We start from the raw sequence: 20,645 nt of genomic DNA, 5'->3' as shown, positions 1-20,645 counted from the left end.
ATATCTATAAATGATGTTTAGCTGCAAGATATGAAGGTGCATAGAGCTACATACATTTATCTCTCAGCCACTTCTACCTGCAGAGATCCACTATACTCTGTGACCCAGTAGCCATGTAGACTAGGAGGCAATAGGCTGAAATATTTATATTTTTCCCATTACCATCCTCCTATAGCATCTCTTCTCTCTTAGTCCTAATTCCTTGTTTCTTGAATGATGAATCTAAATGTAATCCTAACTGGTGCTGTGATCAGTCTGTGAGGACTGACAATGCTCAGTGTAAATAATATCACTTTCACAGCTTTACTGTTGCATATCATGGGTTTAAAGAAATAGCCATATGAACACAACAGCAGATATCAGCTGGAGAAATGCTTTTGCCACTCTGTTTTGGTCCCTTGAATAGAAAATAGCAAAGAATTACTGTTGCTCAATAGGGACAATAACGAGTTAGGAGGGGAGCTGTCTGGAGCAGTGGATATCACCAAACTGCAGACAAGCAGAGACAAAAGGAAAGAAATTTCAACCCCTCAAATCCATCTTTCTCCCACCCTCCTTTTCTCTTACACTGCTCAGAATCTGGTATGCTCTCCAAAACTTCATTTTTGTGTTCTCTTCTGAAGTTTTAAAAATGCCCAAAACCTCATGCCTGTAGCATGACATCATATAATAATACACGCTGCACCGTAAGGCATCAAGTGTTGCAACTCTCAGCCTCCTATTATTATTGAAATGAAATTGAGTTAGTTTTTAATGTACTGCTGCAGGGAATAATTCTTTAGCTAATATAAGCTGTAGTAGTTCAAATGAAATTGGTAATGCCGAAACATGTCAGAGCAGAGGCTCTATCCTTACCCCTGTGAACATTTGGGCTGCACATTTTCTGTCCTGAATACCCAAAATAGATGCAGATAATGAGACACAAAATACCCTTTATATAAGAATATCCTGGAAAGCAGTGAACATATAGGTGTTAATCCCAAACTGACCACAATGATCAAGTTCAGACAGCATCTGTCTAAGCTTTGTAACTTTGTATTAGAAACTAGAAGACCCTTTTTAAACAGACAACACAGACATTCAACTGCTCAGTGATGTCAGAGGCTCTTTGTACACCGCACTGCAGCAAAAAGCAATCAGGTTATGCAGAAGGAATTATACAATGGCAGACACTTCTAAAATAATCAACATTAACTAATTAGATGTGAGGTATTTTATAATGTATCAGCCCATTTAGTTTTCAAAAGTCCCTAAAACCTATCATCTGGTTTAAATTCCAAGTCAAACAAAGTAAAACGCTATGTTGATTATTTTTAAAGAATAACTTTCTGGCTAGATATTAAATTAAAATTGAATGATTACCTTCACTTGCGAGCCAGAAATTATTGTCACACAGACAGAATCCACTAAAAATGGCCAGTTCTTTTCCATATCCTTTTGCAATGACCATAGATCAAATTTTCCATATATAAAGTGCCCAGTGATATATATACTTTTCAAGACATACAAATGGCTAAATGGCAATTCTAACTCAACATTAACTTCTGAACAAATTTGGTACACTTCATTCTAATGATTTTTGAAATACATTCATAATTTTAAATATTATTACAGAAACTTCTCCAACCACTATAATCATACATTCAGTGAAATATTTCAACCTTTTTTCCCTTTCAGAAGTGCACTGACTGCATACATCAATTTCTACAATGGATTATTTTAGTCATTCAGATGTTGGACCTGAAACTCCTATCTATTTTAAGTGACATTCTGACCGATATTTAACTTAGTTTGGCCACAAAAAAAACATTGTGTTTCAGTCTGAATGTCACTCTCCTTTTCCAAAAGGATTTGTTACTTCCCTGGTGATGCATGATAGCTATTGTATAATCTTGCACTGCTCCAGAAAGAGACTATAGAACCCAGCCTATCCAAGCAGAGATTTATGAAGTGGCAAATATTTGCTTGAGACAATTGCTGACCTCAAAGGAACATCTTCAGGAGACCAGGCATGCTGAGCGTTGCCATACGATTCACACAAGGATTAGCTCTGAACAAAAGCTGCAGCAACTTTGTATTTAGAAGAAACTTGGATTCAGGTACATCTTCTCAGCTTGATTCCATGTGAAATTTAAATCCAAAGATCATTAATTTCAACACTGTCAGGATGCAAAAGGAAAAGGAGACATTAGCCTTAAAAGATTTTGGAAAGGGTGTTTTAGGATCTCTCTGCAAATTTCTACCTTTCTCAGCTCACCAACTGCCTTAAGGCAGGAAACTAACCCTGCACTCAAGGCTGTTGTATATGCATTTCTGATATGTTTCTGGGGAAGGCAAGTTTAGCCATCAACTTTAAGCTCATACTGAACTTTCAGACTTTCCTACAAAATACATTCCAAACTCTCAAGATTTACTTCTACAGAAAAACCTAATCTGAATTATATAGGAGATGATCCTTACACAGGCTTGAAGATGACACAAGGGCAGGCTACAAGATCAGCAAAGGACTTTTTTTCAGGTCTTCGTTTTACCTTTTTTAGATCAAAGAGAAATATTTCTGGAGAGAGAGAAATGTTGAGACATGATAAACCACAGTTATTGTTTGTTTTGAAGAAACTCTCATTTAGTGTTTCTTACAACTGTTCCAGGTAACAGACTAGAGTCTGAAGGATGATCCCATGAATACATCTATTACAATTCAGAATAGCTTCTGTATAGCAGACTCTACAAACACGCAGTTATGTGCTTTTTCATAATGGTCTTGAAAGAGTAGAGAGAGATTCATAGAATCACAGAATGGTTTGAGTTAGAAGGGACCTTAAAGCTCATCCAGTTCCAACTCCCTGCCACGGGCAGGGACATCTTCCACTAGACCAGGGATAAGAAAGAAAAGATTTGGTAGAAAAGTAGGAGAAACGAAGTATGAAAAGGCAACATCTACAGACAAAAGCAGAAGTAAAATCAGCTTGTCATAAGAAGAGGAGAAAACAGCTCCACAAATCCCACGACTAAAAAGTTAGCAGAAGCAAGTGATTAAAAAAGATGACAGAAGGAAGTAATACCAGTTCTCCATAGGGCTGCCTGTTAAAACTATTGATTACATTCAAGTAGAGAAAAGAAACATTGATCTTCGTCTTCTCATATGTATGATATTTGTGAATTTGAAATAAGCTTTGAAACAAGGCTTGTTTATGAGAACTCCTTGCTGAACTTTTTCACAACGTCCCACCTACTCTTGCACTTTAGAAGATGTACGTGCACTGCTCATTGCCATTAAGTTTTTAAGTACATCACATTGTTATTTTTACATCTTACTATGTGGGGAATACTTTTGTTCAGTGAAATAAATCTTTGGGCTATAACACTTTCTAGTTGTTTATTAAGTACAGTTTATATCACATCAAGTATGCCTACACATCAGCTAACATAATGTGATCACAGAATATTTTGTCATAAATGAGCTAGCAAGGACAGCACTAGCAATGAAGACATGAAGGCACTCGGTTTAGTACACCTTAGAAACTAGAATACTCTCATGGGTCTTGGGAGAGTTTGTCTTCTCATCAACCTGGAGCAAGCTAAACCCACTGCTGCAGTGTTTCTACAGCTGCTGTTACGTATGTCAGTAGGAGCACACGTGCTACAGTAAGAACTGTATTTGGCTCAGTGATACAACATGACTAAGTGCAATGTCAGGGCAATGAAAGGTTTGGGGCACTTTGCCTACTTTCAGGGTCTCCATCTATATAAGCAAGGAGCTGGGCCATTAGTTCCATGGACTAATTGTCATCTGATCTACATGCATCTCTAGCTACATTACAAAGGTTGCCAGGTAGACATACCCAGAGTCAGGACTTAAATAACACAAGGATAAAGACTCTATCTACTTTGCTGAACAATAGCTACAGACTGTATAAGGTCATTAATCCTGGCTTCTTAAACCCTTTATGCTCTCTGAAAATGCCAGACCAGTTCCAGGATTGGAAACAGCTGCATAAGAGCCATTCACAGTTCCCAGGTTTTCTGGCTTTTCCCACATAAGATGCTGAAAAGTCTTTAAAGAAGAGGATGCCCTTCATGCAATAGTAATGTATTTTAGCAATGGATCAGATGAGTGCTAACAGGTTGCTAGGGGCAGTATCACACCAGATCATCACATCAGTCCTCTTTTCAGGGCTACAAGAGAAAAAGCCATGAATTGTGCATAAGCTCATATATGATTTGCTTTTTAGCCAGAGGTATCTTGGAAGAGTTCTACCCGCTGATCTTTTAATGAATAAACCAGACTGAAAAAAGAATTACTCCCATTATAAACCTTGCCTTTTACTTGGTGTTGAAAAATCATATAGTACATACAAATGGTAAGATCCAGAAATTTCACCTGTATGAGATTATCCTTCTTGCTAAAAGCATGAAACTTCTCCAGCTTCTTGGCTGCCAGCCACATAAATAAGCTTCTCATAATTCTTTCTATAAGTCAATCATCATTCATTTCTTTAACCTGTAAGACTAACATCCACTTTTTCTTCCGTTTCAGCTTAGTCTGTATGTGTCCTATATGTAAAGCATCAAGAAATTGAAACAGGTGTTGGTATCAGTCTAATGTGCTCCTTCTACATTAGATTTTTGCTTCCTGTTCATTGCTTCTGTAGATGATTAGAATTCTTATTCTTTACTCAGTTTATGGATTAAGCGATCCCTCAGTGTTACATCCTTGTCTCCAGATTTCTGGGGAGGATTCATTTCCTTTTGCAGCACACTTCAAATGCTTCATGAAAGGCACAGTGTATCTACTGCTAATAACAATACAAACTTATTAAATCAGAAGTAACTCAAAGTGCTCTCAGTAGTTTATTCATGCCAAATCTCTACCAGCAGGCCTGGCAAAAGGACTGATGATTTTGTTCACCTGAATGAAAATAAACCTGCCCCAAAAGAGAGGGTCAGTGTTGAACAAGGGAAACTGCAGAACTAGACACCAAATGGGGACAGGGGACTAATCAAGAAGATCAATCTGCAATTACTTAAAATCTTTGCTGACCCCCCCCCTAAAAACCAGGATTTCTTCAAATATTACAAACTATACATACTGAGCTATAATTAGGAATTCAAACACTGCCTACTAAATATAAAATATTTTAATCCTGTACCTTAGCTACTACCACTGATTCATGCAGTAGTATTGTTTGAAACAGGGCATAAAAGGAGGGAAATATAATGACAGAGAGAACAAGGGGAACAATTCATTTCAATTACATTACAGTATTGCATTAATCTTTGTTCAGGCAGAGAACATTATTCAGAAAGGTGCAAACGGGGCAATTTTTCTCAATTTGAATTGGAGCCAAGAGACAAGTTGTCAATTACCACTCAAAAGGGAGTATTCTGACTGTTTGAACAGGTGATCATGTAGGGAAAGCTCAGTGGCACTGGGTGCTGTACAAGCACATAGCAAGTGACATGCAGAAGGTTAGCGCTGCACAGGGAATAGGAAGAGTAATGACGTTACATTATTGACATGACTGAGGACAGCCATGCATGGCACTTCTGCAGCTGCTCTGTGCATGCAGTTACCAATGACTGTTTTTCCTGCAGTAATCACATTTGAAATAAGAGCAACTAAGTTGCCCATAGTGGTAATACATTTCACTGCGACATTATGAGACGCGTCTGTAAGTGTGGAATGAACGGAAGCCTGCATCCAAATGATCAGTATGCAGCACAATTTGTCAGAATATGAACTTGAGTGCCTGAATTTTAATTCAAATGTGATGAAAAATTGTGACCCAAGGAACTTTGTTCATTAAATTAGGAATAACTTAGAGACAAATTCATACCTTATGCAAGTCCCCCACAAAATAACTGACTTAAAATTGGATTAATCCCCATGTCTCTTTTCAGAAAAAATGACTACAAACTTATGGAGTTTATGCATTAGGCTTTTCCAGCTGAGACTGGCAAGAGCTCTGGTAATACAAAACAGTTAAGGGACAGCAGAGCAACTGTTTATTTCAATACATACAAAGATTAAATTTCATTATTCTGTAGTATGCTGGATCTCACTGAAACGCAGCTGCTACTTTACCAATACTATAGCTATTTTGAGGGAAATAAACTGCTCTATTTCTGTTATTTATACATCAGCATAGACAATTTTTTATGCATATGCATATGCATATATATGTACAGACACTACATGCACACATCTCTTCTGTACCATAAAGAAAGCCAACTAAATCAACAGAAAAGTTAATTGAGTTAAATCTTCAATAAAAGAGCAATACTTTATCTCAGATTCTGCACACTTTATCATTAACTTCAAAAGCAAATATAATTTTGACAAGCAATATGGTATTTTTCCACAGTATTTTACAGTCCTTTCAAGATCCTTATGGCATATCATCTCCATTTAGTGGATAAGGAAAGCAGAGAGGTGAGATGTTCAGGGATATAGAGGAAGTCAGTAGCATACTAAGGACTACAACCCAGTTGTGCTAATGTTTCCAAACCCTGAAATGCTATATGCAGGCATACAATTCTACCAATAACCAAGGTAATCACCACATTAGTACCCCTGTTTCAAACATACATGCCTACTGGGAAGTGCTGGACACTTCTGGTTGCCAGCCAGTAAACTTTCCCCCTCCTCAGCGTGAACTCTGATCCTGTGCCAGTTCACTTACCCATGCTTATCATTTTGCTGTCTGATGAGCGCAGAACAATTGCCTTTGGAGCACTGGTTAGCCAGAGCCGGAAGAACCGTTTGCCTCCAGCCCAGCTGTCGGAGTCTCCATGCAAGATGCTGTGCAAAATGTTGAGTTAAAAGAAAACACGAGTAGGGGGAAAAGAGAGCTCTCTGAGAACCTCCACATGGTTCCTGTTGCTAAGGGAACCACTCCCTTTGTCTGCATAGGTTAGGAATGGCTGCTTCGTTTGGAGTCTGTCTCTTAAGTACCGCAAACAGCACAACAATTTCAGGAAGAAAAAACCCCCAACCTTCCAGAATATCTTATACCAAAGAAATACTGACCTGCCTAGGAATTCTTACATTAAACCCAGCTATTAACAGTTGATTTGGATGACTCCAAGGAGACTGTAGAACTCATCTGTGCCATCTGATGGGACGATAGACCACTGCACACAGTTTCATGTAGTTATTGTAATCAGCTTTTGGGATCAAGGTAGCTGATTACAGAAAGACAGATCAAGAAACCAGATCCAGTTTACTACATCAAGTGGAGAGAGAACAATAGCAAGAAATACAAGCTTTCAATAGGTACTCATGACAGAGTATGCCTTTACTTCCATAGAAGTAAATGCCTTTACTTCCATAGGCTCCTATAAAAATCCAAGCCTGAATCCTTAGCTCAGTGCTCTGTGGCTGCTCTCCCCTGTTGCCTCTTGTGCCCCAGGCCCAGCACTGCACTGGCCGTGTTCCTGAACCCCCAAATATTGGAGAATCTGCATTCCATAGAGGCCCAATGGTCTCAGTCCAATTCAGCATATGGAGTTAGGAATCCCTGCTTCTTATCTGTGCCCATCTCTGGGTTTAAGGAATATACCAGGATGTGTATTTTGGATATGGGTGATTTCCTTGTAAGTCTGAGGTCCTACAACATGAAGAGCTCATAGAAATGGAGGTTAGTATGTTGGGAACAGAAATACCTTGAGTCTAATCTCTTAATGCAAACTTTTTGTTTGCATTTTTGTTTTCCATTTGTTTGCATTAAGAACATCAGCCTCATTATGCACAAAATGCATTGCACAACACAATCACATCCCACTGTCCCTTTCAGGTGACACCAAAAATGCCATCCCAAAATACAGTGAGTGTATTTTTTTCCTATGGAATTACCTGTTCCAATACCTTAAGATTATGGGGTAGAGATGGTCAAAGGCTTGGATCTAGATCCAAATTTTCAAGCATAGACTTATCTGAGCCCCTTAACAAATCCAGAGGACAATCAGAAAAATATGGTACATTATGTCAGGGTGAATAGGCAAAAGTTCAGGATCTCAGATGATGCACTTCTGTATGGAAATCAGATTTTTCTCATTCCACCAGAGAGCAGCTGCGAGTGCCTGCAACAGTGGTGAGAGGTCAGACCTAGTTCAGGCTTACAGTAAAGAGCAGAGCTTCACTTCAAACAAGGAAGTTGCTGAGGAAAGTCAGTGCCAGTGTTCCTCTATTTTCCAGAGAGCTGAGGTGACATTTTTTCCCCTCGGTCAGACTGTTGCTCTTAGAGAACACAAGGCAGATAACAGTATGAGACGTCTTTGCTTACACACCACAGTCCAGCACTGATTCTTTGACATAAAGACCTGAAGAATTCAGCTGTCACTTCATTGCACATGTTGAATCGTGTTTGCAGCATGATATGTGCTGCACACCCCCCCCCTTTTTCCTCACACCCCAATGAGTCAAATAAAGCAGTCAAGATTGCTTTGTAGAGAGGCCCTTCTGCTCTCCTTTGCAAAAAGATTAGGAGATTAGAGAGGGCAATGGGGAGTTCGATTTAGGGACATTAGAAAGCAGCTGTTAACATGCAGGTTTCTGTTGTATCATTTTTAGCAAGGAACAATTAATAGCAAATCAATTAAAAAGTTAGTGATTTTATTTACTAATTTCCTTTCAGAGGATTGATTTGAATTGCTCAGTCCTGCTGTGTATGTGTTTGTATACACACACATCCCATTTCCTCCTCCTCACGGATAGACTGATGTCAAGGTAAACGTAAGCAAAGGATCTTGGCATTCTGTGCAGCCACAGTGAGGGAGACAACAGCTTTTAGGACAATTCTGAAATTGGCAGAATTTATTCTGCCAGTAAATTCTTTACTCACTTTCTTCTGCTGCTTGCAACCCATGGAGCCTTCTTCAGCACTATCACAATGAAAGGGCAAACCCATGTACATTTAGTACATTCAAAGTTAGCTCTCAGCATAATAAAGACTTTCAATGCCCCATATCGATGCTTAGTGAGTTTAACTGCCTCTTATGTAAGCCTGCTACAAGTATTTCTGTACATAATGCTATCATTAATACAGGACTATTTTGCTGTTCATTTTATCATTCCCATTTTATCACTTCAGAATGAAAAGACATTGGGAGCAATTTCAGATCACATTACAATTTTATGAAAGAGCCAGGGGCAGCATCAATGCAGCCTCCTGCTCTACCACATATTGTGCCCTACAAAAAAAGAACGAATAATGTTTTTTCCCTGATCTTGAATAGCAAAGATATTCTCTCTATTCTAAACCAGAAATTTTAGTATCTTATACAGGGCATTTAATATTTCCTGTTATTACAAAAGCATCCTTTTTTTGACAGGCTGCCAGTGAGGCTCAGGCTTGATGACCACACCACCAATTTACACAGAAGTGGAGTTCTAGTCAGGAACCTTTCTTGGATGAAATAATAAGAACTTTAACTATTACTATAAATCCCAGCTTCTCAAAAGCTCTATTGAAAAATTAACTGCTTCAAGTACTGATCTCCTAAAGAGTCTGACTTTGTTATGCTAATCCAAGGTATTAAGAATAATCAGAAAGGGAATTCATTAATGGCTACTTGAATCAACTGCTTTTTGTCTCCAATGTGAACACATCCCCCGAGTCAGAAATTACCTAACACGGTGTGATTGAAGTTTATTTATTTACTTACATATAATAAGCGACTGAGCAGCTCGCAGTGCATGAAGTGAAGCTATGGAAAAGTACATTACAGAGCTCCTGCTTCAGGGACCTCTCGGTCAGGATTTCAGTATATGTGCCTATTTTCTGTTTATTATTCAGCCAAAAACATTGAAAGTCTCTATCCCCTCAGTCCACAGACTAAACCTTAGTGACCAAGCAAAGATTGTCTGCCCTATATAAGATGGCTTAAGAGGAATTTTTAAAACAAATATCTACAAAACTCTAAAAATATCATCTTCTTTTGTTAAGGGTAAGTGTGTAAACACCTTACCTGTTACAAGTATAGATCTTGTTATGGAATGAAAACGAGAAGCAGATGGGGCTCTTGGTAGCCTCAATGACAATAGTGCAACATGCAGTAGCACAGGAACCAGTATTTTTCTCATAAGGAAAATCCTTCATATTCTCCATTTTTTTTTTCAGTTGCAACTTGGAATTAAAATTCCGACATGAGAAATTTTCCATAGGAGGGTCATATTTAAAAGACCCTCTATGTAAAAAAACCTTTACTTTGAATGAACTGACATGGATTTAAATGACCTGTGAGAGTATGTGTATGGTTGTATGTGCATGTATAAGGTTTCTTGTCCACTTTCGTGAGCCCAGACTCCCATCCTTTGTGGCAGTCTGCCAAACAGGCCAAGAACGTGAAGAAACTTGACTTTCTGGCACCATTCCACGTGAGATGCCGGGGAGCTGAGAGCTGGGAAAAGCGGGTGAGCTGGCAGGAAACCAAACACATTTCCATCAAAAATTTCATTGGAATAGACATTTTCATGCAACGTGTTAGGTTTTGGTGAACCAGCATTAGCTGAGAGAAAAATGTTCCACTGGAAAGTTTCCAACTTGTCCTAGTGCTAAGATCTTGACACTTGGACCTCCTATTTTTCGTTCAACTGAAAAATGGATTTCTATTTCCCAGTGTCATGCACAGAGGTAGAATATAGTTTATTGCACTACTGATTGTCTAAATTTATTTGTCCTGATACTGTAAAAAGAAGCTTTATTTTGGCTGTTCTCTCAGGCCTGCATGCTGTGTTGCAGCCCTCCCACCCCTCAGTGCCTTTCACCTGCACGGATCACAACATGGAGCGTCAGTGGAAGAGGGACTCAGCGGTGAGAGAGCTAGTTTGTACTCAGAGACAGATTATAATATCCATCTTGGAACAAGATCTCTGTATGAGTTCAGCAGGGGAAACAGTACATCTCCACCTTGCAGTATTATTAGAATTAATACATAGTGATTATAATAAAGGACCTTAACAGTTCTGGAAAATGTATAAAATAACTTCAAGTGCTTCAACTGCAGAAATCTCTTAAAGCATCCTGAGCAAAGATGTCACGAAGTTGTGGCAGAAAGCAGAGGTAGAGAAGGTTACAGCGCTGGATGAACAGTCAACCATGTACTAACTGCACATACAACACACCCACACACACTTCAAATATTTGATTTCACAGATTCTTTAAGGCAAAAATGTATATGCAAGCTTAATTTAGCCCATGTGTTCCAACACTCCTTTTAATTATTGTATTTGCTTAGTTAAATCTGCTGATTCCCTCTCCCCTTTATTATTCCCTCAAGTCAGGAGCTGAAGGCTCTGGTGTTTCCATATGGTCTTCTGCAGGGTTTTCTTCCCCAGATTTCCTCCTTTGTCTGAAATACAAATTCAACTAACAAAAGTTACTGTCTCCTCTACAAGCCTTGCTTCAGATATCCATGAGTCGTTACGGGCACCAACCAATTATTCCAGCACGGCCTTCCTGCAAATCTGTTTATTTTGCCATTTCCTCAAGGTAGCAAGTTGAACGTGAGCAAGCTTCTGTACATGAATTAATAATAGAAGAAAAGCTCTGATCTCAGGTACATACGGAATTTTTTCGGTTCAATCTCATGTTTGCGTGGGAATACTTCACTGATCCCACTTCGAACACTCAGACTGTATTCAGCAGGCAGGAGTAGTGTATCATTACCAAATTATTAGATCACGTAAAAAAACCCAGTCATGTGTTGAACAGGGTTCTTCAAACAAGGGAGGGCCAGACAAGAGGTGCAATGCCCGCTTTAGTAAAGAAGCTTTGAGAGTCAGGATGGTGCAGGTACTGCAGAAACTGGAAAGTGACACCTGGATGCCACTTTAGCTAGTGAAAAGGATGGTTAGTGTAGTGCTTTACCACTGCCTAATAATCAGGGAAAAAACCATGTCCGTAACTAGCAAAATTCCAGGCATGTTCCTGGATATTTCTCAAGTCCAGCTAACAGCCTACACAGAAAAGAGCAGCTTACTTGAGCAGTTCTATTCTGCTGCTTATAATTGGTCTTCATAAACTTTTGTACAACTAATTTTCTGTTTCTATTATACTTGGGAAATAGCCGTTTGCTCCACCTGTATTTATGATAGTTATATTATGCTGCAGAAACAGTTCTAGTTACCCAATGAAATAAAAGTGAGAGAGGCATTGGGAAACCAATCACAGATAGCAATGGATGGCAGTAAGAAAGCCATTCTTTCTGGGTTCATTCTTAACAACTATTAACAGCAGAAACAACTATATGAGCCCTTGGCTAGACCACCAGTTGTCTGTTAATTCATATTTTGTCTTATTTTTCTTTTTCCATGTAGGCTTGCATCAAAATACTTACGGTGGAAATGAACAGCTTTCGCATTGTGGTTGGACAGAATCCTGGTCTATAACTAGGACACAAATTTTCTATTAAAATAGCTGATTATAACCATACTGCTTTAGGTATTTTGCAATCTGTCTTTGCAATAGCACTTCATAAGGAGGTAAAACCATGTAACGTTTTAAAAAACATTAAAGTTTTTGTAAGTAAGTACTTGGCAGGCACTTTTAGAATGAAATTCTGTCATTCTTCTATTCAGATGAAATTGTTCTACTGGTGGATTATGTACATTAAGGTTTCTTAAAACCTAAATAGTGTTTCAGCATTTAACATCTAATTAAACTAAACAGGCAAGATACAATAAAGGCTCATCATATTCAAGCTGTGCATGTGAAATTTCTGAGCTTATTCGAAAACTTGAACCAAATTCAGCGTTGTCACTGATGGGATGCTGCAAAACTGGACAGTTTCTGCATGCTCAGGTTTTGAACCTGCCTCTCAGAACACTTATTCATATTATGCCCAATTCAGGAAGTGATCTCACTGGAAAATCTGAGCAAAGAGTAGGACAGAAGTTCCAGACTCAAAAAGCTAAAGAATGTTCTTGTTTCCCCCTTCGTCTTCTTTTAAATGAATTTAGTGCTTGTGAAAAAAATTACCTCGACAACACTGAAGACCAAGGGTTACTGTGTGTGCACAAGGACACAGCCATTCCCAGAGCTCTGCTTCATGCTGATGTACATTCAGTCTGAGTTGCAAGTTTAACTTATCATCCTGAGCATTAATAGGACTCAAAACTAGTGAAGAAATAAAGCACAGATTTCTTAAACCTGAGGTTAAATATCTATATAATCATATAGACAGTTTATTCATGCAGTAAGTCATCACTGAAGCTTTGAAGTTCTCAGAAACTGAGCAACCCATTCTCAACTGAGTAATTCTTACCACTTGTACTGTAGAAGTATTTGTCAGTCACTAGCACTCTCAACTTGGAGCAAGGGCATCAACTTTGAACTAAAGCCAGCATTAAACATATCCCTATAGAATTGCTGTCTTGCTTTTTGCTACTAGTAATGAAATAAGTATTAGTGAACTAACAAAACATCACTCAATCTTTCGCTCTTTACTGTAGACAAATCCCCAATGCTAGACATATTACAGAAAGTCTTAAGGAAGCCTAAGGCAGAGTTAATTCAGCTTCATGTCTCCATTTTAATTTTCATAAATTTTTTATCCTGTTTGGAAGAGTAACTCACCTCATTTTCAAAAGTATGAAACTTCTCTATCATCTCCATTTCAAGTTGGTGTCCATATTTCTGGACTGTGCAGCTATTTTCCTTGTGTACAATTGACAAAATTGGCTCCACTAAGGAAGATACTTTCCTCTCCACTGCTGGTCTTTAGAAATCTCAGTATACTCATATTAATCATGGAAGTCTTCTAAATCTCAACTGTGCTCATTATTTTCTGTTCTAAGTTCTTAATTCTGCTCCTTCCAACTATAAATTTAAACAATATTTGTGTCAATCCCTTGCAAAAGAAACAGAATTATCGTTTTCAGTTTTTTAAAGAGCAAGGTTGGCCATAAGAGACACTGGCAGAATTGAAGAAGGAAAAGCACTAACTGAGAACAAAGGAATGCAAACTACCAAAGGAATGGAACACCCAAAGAGGGCAGGACCAATTAATTTCCAATTAATTTCTCACCACAAGGAAATAGAATGTATTCCATGCCTGCTGAAAGTAATGGGAATCTATCAAAGAAAGTCTTTGCACAGAATTAGGAAAGCACAAATCAGACCTGTGGATATATGTTGCTCAGTATCCCAAAATGCAGTTAAATGACTTCAGCAAGTGTTCACTGCCTCCACTTGACAATGATGTGCATCTTACACTTCCCTTGACAAGAGCTGACTTTGGATTTGTTCTCTCTGCTGTTAATTTCTGTTCTTTATAAAATACAGATTTAGAAAGTTATGCCACCCACTTGCAGCAAATTTAAATTTCTAAACAACAGCAAAGTTCAGTGATAGCATCATTAGTGAAAACTGCTGGAGTGTGTTTAATTATTACAAAGAGCAAGTCTCTCATACTATGTTTAAGTTTAAATATAGATATAGACACGCACAGATATTCAGACTAAATTTACTGTACTAGACCTGATTTCTCTTCACTGTACCTATTTTCTGTGCTATTACTGAGAGCATTTCCAATGTACATAACTCTTGTGACACCTTTGGATATCATTATCATGTTCTCTCATGCCCTTCAGTGAGATTGACTCACTTCCATCTCTTCTATTGCTATGAAGAAGTAAACAGTAGCTACAAAGCTGTCAGTGCATTGGATTTCTTTTTCTCCTGTAAGTGTTTAATCCTTTGATCTATACACCTGAGATAGCTTGTTCTGTCATCCAGGTTATTCATATTTTACAGCAACTCTTTGTTAATTTATACCTGGCTCTTGTGTTCTTTTCACTTTGATGAGCCAGATGAAGAACAAAATAAAACAATTTGACTATATTTAATCCAACAGTTACAACAAATTCCTCAAAAGTAACAGTTTCAGAGAAGCAGGCTGTGGGTGTCACCAAGCACACACACACAGGTAATACTCCTTTCTGGGTCTCATAAAGGCCAAAAGAACTCCTAAAATTGAACTTCACCCACTCCAATCAAAATGCCACTCAACTGCTGATTGAAATATCCTTCATTCAAATCAGAGTGCCTTTAATGGCTACCCAAATGGCTGTCAAATTAAATAAGAAACAAAATGCAAATAAATTAGCATTCCTAGCTACTGATACACTATAAATATTTATGAGGAAAAAAAGATGCTGTAATTTCAAATGATACCACAGGCCTATTTTGTACAAACAGTTAAAACAGTTATACATGCAATACTGTACTTTGCAATTTTTTTCCATTTCACATCACCATAATCACCTAATAAATATTTAAATGGACCCATTTGCTGTAACTATAAAAGAACCGTGTAAACTTGTTGTCATCTAGACACATAAGCCGCAGTGGAGTCAATGAATTTCAACAGTCACTTAATATTGCAAGCCACAAGCTACCTTAAACCTGCCAGCAACTGTCTGCCAGGAAGCTACTGTAGCACCACGGCTACCTCCTCCAGCCCAGGACACGAGATTCATTATGAATGCTTGCATTGCTACTCTAATTAGGCCTGGGAGAGGTTTAACAACCATGCTACAGTCTTGCTGCTGACAAATATAAAAATAAAGCCTTGTTCAAATTAGCAATGTGAAGTGAGAAGGCCTAGAAGCAGCAACTGTCTGACCAGTAGTGAAACAGTTCTAATCTATAGTGAGGTTATTTTGCTTCATAAACTGCTAGTATGTTACCTGCAGGAGGTCTCCCTGTAAAATGAATTATAGTAAGCTATATGTGATAATTAACCGTGCATTAGCAAATATCTTGAAACAGGGGGGCTCTGTTTTCTCTGTATTTTGACTAATAAAAGCATGAATTTGTTCAACAAATGATCATTTAGGTTGTGGAATGCTAAGCATATTGGAAGAACACAGTAAGCAATAGAATATTGTAGGTGGACTAACAGTTTCCTTACAAAAACAGGCTGTTTAATAGGCTGGCTCCATACTACGTTATTCACAGTACTAAAAACCACAGTGTTGGGAAGACAAATACAATATACATTTAAAATAATATAAACCTTGTACTCCTATTTACTTTAAAAATGCCATGGATGTGACAATAAAAAAAAAATCCATAAGCAAACGTTTATTTCAGAAAGACAAAATCCCAAATGACTCTTTCCAGAATGTAAACAGATAGTGAGGCAATTGGGATGGTCATCTTCTCGAGAGGGGAAAAAATGCAGCTGGGTTTAAAATAGTCCACATCATATGAATGTGAAGCAAGGCAAAAAAAAAGAGAAACATTATATTCATTTATTATGTGTACTGCTTATTACAATAAAAATAAAGTGGTGCCATAATTTTTTTTAGTTTCATTTACATCTAATGAAAACATCTTTAACCGTGACACTTTATGGAACTGTGACTGTACCAGCCATATGCTTGGCTCTGAATGAGGGGTCAGAGCCACTTCGGCATATACAGGTTGACAATCTGTACCTCTTTATTCATCCTACATGGCTGGAGCTCAAGCTTCCAAACATCACAAGCTGCAACTCATTTAACTACAAGTAATCTATCAGCTTTAACCAGACTCCATGGAGTATTGACTAATTCTAGGATTTGGTGTTATCATGAGAAGATAGGCAGCCCCAGTGTAACAGGATGAACCACGAGTAAAAAAGAAATTAATGAACAATGATGTTACAGTTTATAAATATCAGCATTCAGAAGTCTCTCAAAAGCTTTAAAACATCAGAAGTGTTCTCTAACTAAATTTAACATAAAGACAAGATCAGAATACACATCCCAGTGTATCTCTCCATTTCCTTCACCCCCCACAGCTCTCATCTGCCCTGTAACAAACAGCACATCTGAAGTGCTAAATCTTTCCCCCCCAGCATGCTGGATCTATTTCACTTGAGGTAGAGGGTATCTGCACAATAGCTCCTGATTGCCGAGGCAGGGAGTTATCAGAAAGATGCCAGAATTATGAACATGGAGCAGACATTCACTCTTAGAGTAAGACAGTATACTTAGTTGGTACCTGGGGAAAACTGCAAGGGTGTGATTTGAGCCTCCTGTGATACACAGTCAAGAGCAAGAAGGCTCTCATCAGCACTTCTTTCTCACAGTCTTCCTTTTGAACATTCATTTGATTCAGTCAAAGGATACTGATTTAGTATTTATTTTCCAATATCTACAGAAACACTATTTTTTGGCAGCTAGTAGATGCATATATATCATATACCTGAAATGTTTTCTTATAGTTACATTATTATTTCCATCAAATTACAAAAGATGGCTCCACAAGACATTATTTAAAAAGCATATAGAAAAAAAAAAAGGCATTATTCTTACCGAAAATAAAATATATCATTAAAAATTTACCACAATGAATGGCAAGCACATATCTTGAAGGGTTTGTTGGTTTTTTTCCACAAGGCTACAGGTTATTTTTCCTATCCATACCACAGAAAGATAAGAAATTATAAAACCTGACTTGCATTCCTCCAAGAGAGCACACAGGTTTTGTCTCAAATTCATCACTGCCAATCAGCTGGAAAAATAGGATGAGTGTGAGATTCTGTTTTTCCCTAAATCTGCATTATAAATGTGTTTGTTTATGCCCAAGAGCAGTTTAAGTGTATAAATTGTTATTTTTTTATGGTTCTTCCTCTCAACAACATGGTTTTTCTCTACAATAAGGGTATCAGATGATTTGAACCATCACAATTTAAGAGTGGTCACATGGATTCAAACTAATGCAGTTAATAAAGTTTAAAAATCCCGTAAAAACACTTCTAAAATTTTATTTTCAAAACCAAAACCCACCCCCTAAAAGTTGTTTTTATCATTGCACCAACCCTCAGTTTTCTAAGGGAGATGAAACTTAGAAAGTAATGTGCTGTATTTTCTCTGTTGAATTATATTTATAGACTTTCAGGCAGAGGGTAAGATTGCCCCCTTTTGGAATTTTTAAGTGTAACAGTTCAAATAAAGAATTTGGTGCAAAGCATTCCTAATCCCTACTCAAGATATACATCCCATCAAGGATTATTTGTGCTTCATATTGTTGTGTTCTACTGTTATTATGTATGTGGCTTCACGTTCGTTATTAAAGCAATAGGCATGAAAGAATTCAACTGCTCTTGCCAGCAACCACAAATGCACAAAATCTGAAGTCAGATAAAGGTAAACATATGGAGCCTTCCAAGAAATGCTGTAGTAAAAGTGGAACATATGACTGCATTCTCCCCTTCTCTGCTCTATAGGACAGGCTTCACAAACAGTAATCTGTAATTACAGTGTACCATAAAGTAGCATTGTCTGATAAAAACAAGGACTCTTTGCTGACCTGACCAGGACTGTGCAATCAGGAGGCAGCATTTACTGAAGGAAAATGGGAGCTTTGATATGGCTTTAAGGAAAGAGAGGAACAAACGGATATCTTTTAATGGCATTATTGCTCTTTAGGTGGAAAAAATGGATGTAATTAAAGTTATTTTTATTTTATGTCAGGACTAAGTCTGGAGCCTCAATCCTCTTGAGATGCACTGAAACACCTGCTATACACGTCCCTTCTGCTGTTGTCTCAACACCAGCAAGTAATCCCATGTAAACAATCCCTGGTTTATGTGTTGACATTTTTCTTTCTCAATTGTTTTCACCAGTGTCTGCTCCATCCTTTTCAGCATGTATGTTCTTCAGGTTCAGTGGACAAGACTACCCTTAAACCTCTCCACCTGTATTTTTAGCTACATTCATGAAGGCTAGCTTTATTAAAGAGCTCAGCCTACGTAACTGAACAAACATTTAGGCAAATGTTTAAGGGTAAGCTCATTAACAGTCACTGTTTTCAAGGCTAAAGTAATAATTATTTCCCAGGAATTATACATGTAAAGCTTTTTCAATTAGCAAAGCCCACTCATTTTCATATGAACCTCGTGGCTCAGAATCAGTAAAGAGTTTAATCTAAAGTATATTGGTATGGTTTCTCAAGTAGTTCAATGGCCATCTGACAAGGAGAAACATGGAGACAGGTTGATAGACTGACATAAACCAGCAATAAAATAGAAATCAGAGCGTATTAGTGAGGGCTACACTGATGTATCTCATCATAGCTGAAATACGACATCTGTTCAAGCAAATAAGAAGAGCAGGCAGGCAGTACACCACAGCAGACACACAGGAAAATAGGACATTTAAGCTGTGCAATTCTGCTGAAAAACTCATTGCCTAAACCCTGAATGCAATGTTAAGTAACACCATGCCGTTTATCTGTCTCAGCCCCAAGCTCTAAGGAATATAATATTTTGTTTTCCATCTTACTTCAGCCAAAATTATAGCAGCAAAGGCTATTGACTTTCAATAATTTAAGTATAGTTCAGTGAACTAAACTGAGACTAGACAGTAATACTGGTTTACAGGGAACAGTACTGACCTCATACCCTGAGCACAATGCTATGGAGCAGTATTCATGTGGATGCCATAAAAACATCACTGTGCGAAATAACTTCAATGCAGGTGCATCAGCAATAGGACACATCACTTATAGTTCAGTTTTTTAAAAATTAAAAAAGCCATCAGTAACATTTTTGCCTGTAATTAATATTGCAATATTCTTAATCTCTTAGATATTAAACTTTAAAGAATGTGATAAAAGTGATCCTTTTCACTTCCATATGGTTTTTCTTTGTGTTATACTACATAGATTATCACAATACTGAAGATAAGGTATTGTAAATTCCTGTTTTCATAAAAAAGCTGGAGTCCCAGCTTCACTGACTAAAACTCAGAGCAAAAATCAGCATTACATAAAAAGCACCAAGTGTAACAAGATGAACCGCAATGTAACTTTCCAGACTGTTTGCCCAAGTTATTTAATGCCCTGTGTATTTCTGTTGAGGAAAAGTGAGGGCTTAAGTTGAATTATGTTCTTGCTGCTCTCAAAATACTTTAAACAGTCATTTAAACTGCAGCCAGTGTGTCATGCATTCCAATACAGAATATAAGAATCTATGTATTTAGTGTCACTGTAAGACTTTTACCTACAGTTTTCCTTCCAGTGCCATGAAGTTGATCATGAGGAAGGAATGCACACTCTGATCATGCTCATTACCTTACGAAATGTGACTTCTAAAGACATCACTTCATGTGTCCTCAAGGATGCTGAAAAGCCATTTTATTAAGAGAAATGCTTGGTTTCCTTTACTGACATATTCATTGGACCAAAAGGCTGTCATTAATCTGTAGCTATCTTGATATCTATATATGGAAGAGGAATACTACAGCAAGACATATATTCTTTATTTAATAACCACATTTTTTATTTTATAGTCACTAAAAATACTCTACAAGGATATGGATAGGAGCAGGAGAAAATCCACTTATCCTTTCAGAAAACTTAAATACGAATTTTATAGAGCACACTTTTTACATATAAAAGGCATGAACCAGTGCTCTGGATCTCTCCACTTAATTCCCTGCTTTTATTTTACCTCTTTGCCATTAAGGAAGGACACTAAGCAGCACTGCCAACTGATGCATAGTTTTGCTCCTGATTTTAAAAGTGCTTAAAAAAAGTGTTGGAGGCAATAAACTTTTTAGCTGTTTCCTTAAGCTAAGAAAAAAACCCTCTTAGGTTTTACTACAGCTCAGAAATTTTTAGCATATGTCCTCATCTTTGCCATGTTTTGAT

The 20,645-nt window shown here is 37.7% G+C and overlaps 1 protein-coding gene across 2 annotated transcripts in view; it reads right to left on the bottom strand.

Moving 5' to 3' along the window:
* Window positions 1–6,808, bottom strand: part of ANKFN1 (ankyrin repeat and fibronectin type III domain containing 1) — a 110,867-nt gene extending 104,059 nt beyond the window's left edge. Inside the window, exon 1 of one of the 2 annotated variants that reach the window (XM_030506532.1) lies at window positions 6,684–6,808. The gene's annotated coding sequence lies outside the window, so the exon portion shown is untranslated. Of the gene's footprint in view, window positions 1–1,982; window positions 2,025–6,683 lie in introns of those variants that run through there. The other variant, XM_030506533.1, reaches the window with a different exon arrangement.
* Between the last annotated feature and the right edge of the window lie 13,837 nt (window positions 6,809–20,645).

The sequence above is a fragment of the Strigops habroptila genome, chromosome 14 (genome assembly GCF_004027225.2).
Source record: "Strigops habroptila isolate Jane chromosome 14, bStrHab1.2.pri, whole genome shotgun sequence".
Lineage (NCBI taxonomy): Eukaryota > Metazoa > Chordata > Aves > Psittaciformes > Psittacidae > Strigops > Strigops habroptila.
This window is presented reverse-complemented; position numbering and strand designations above follow the sequence as displayed.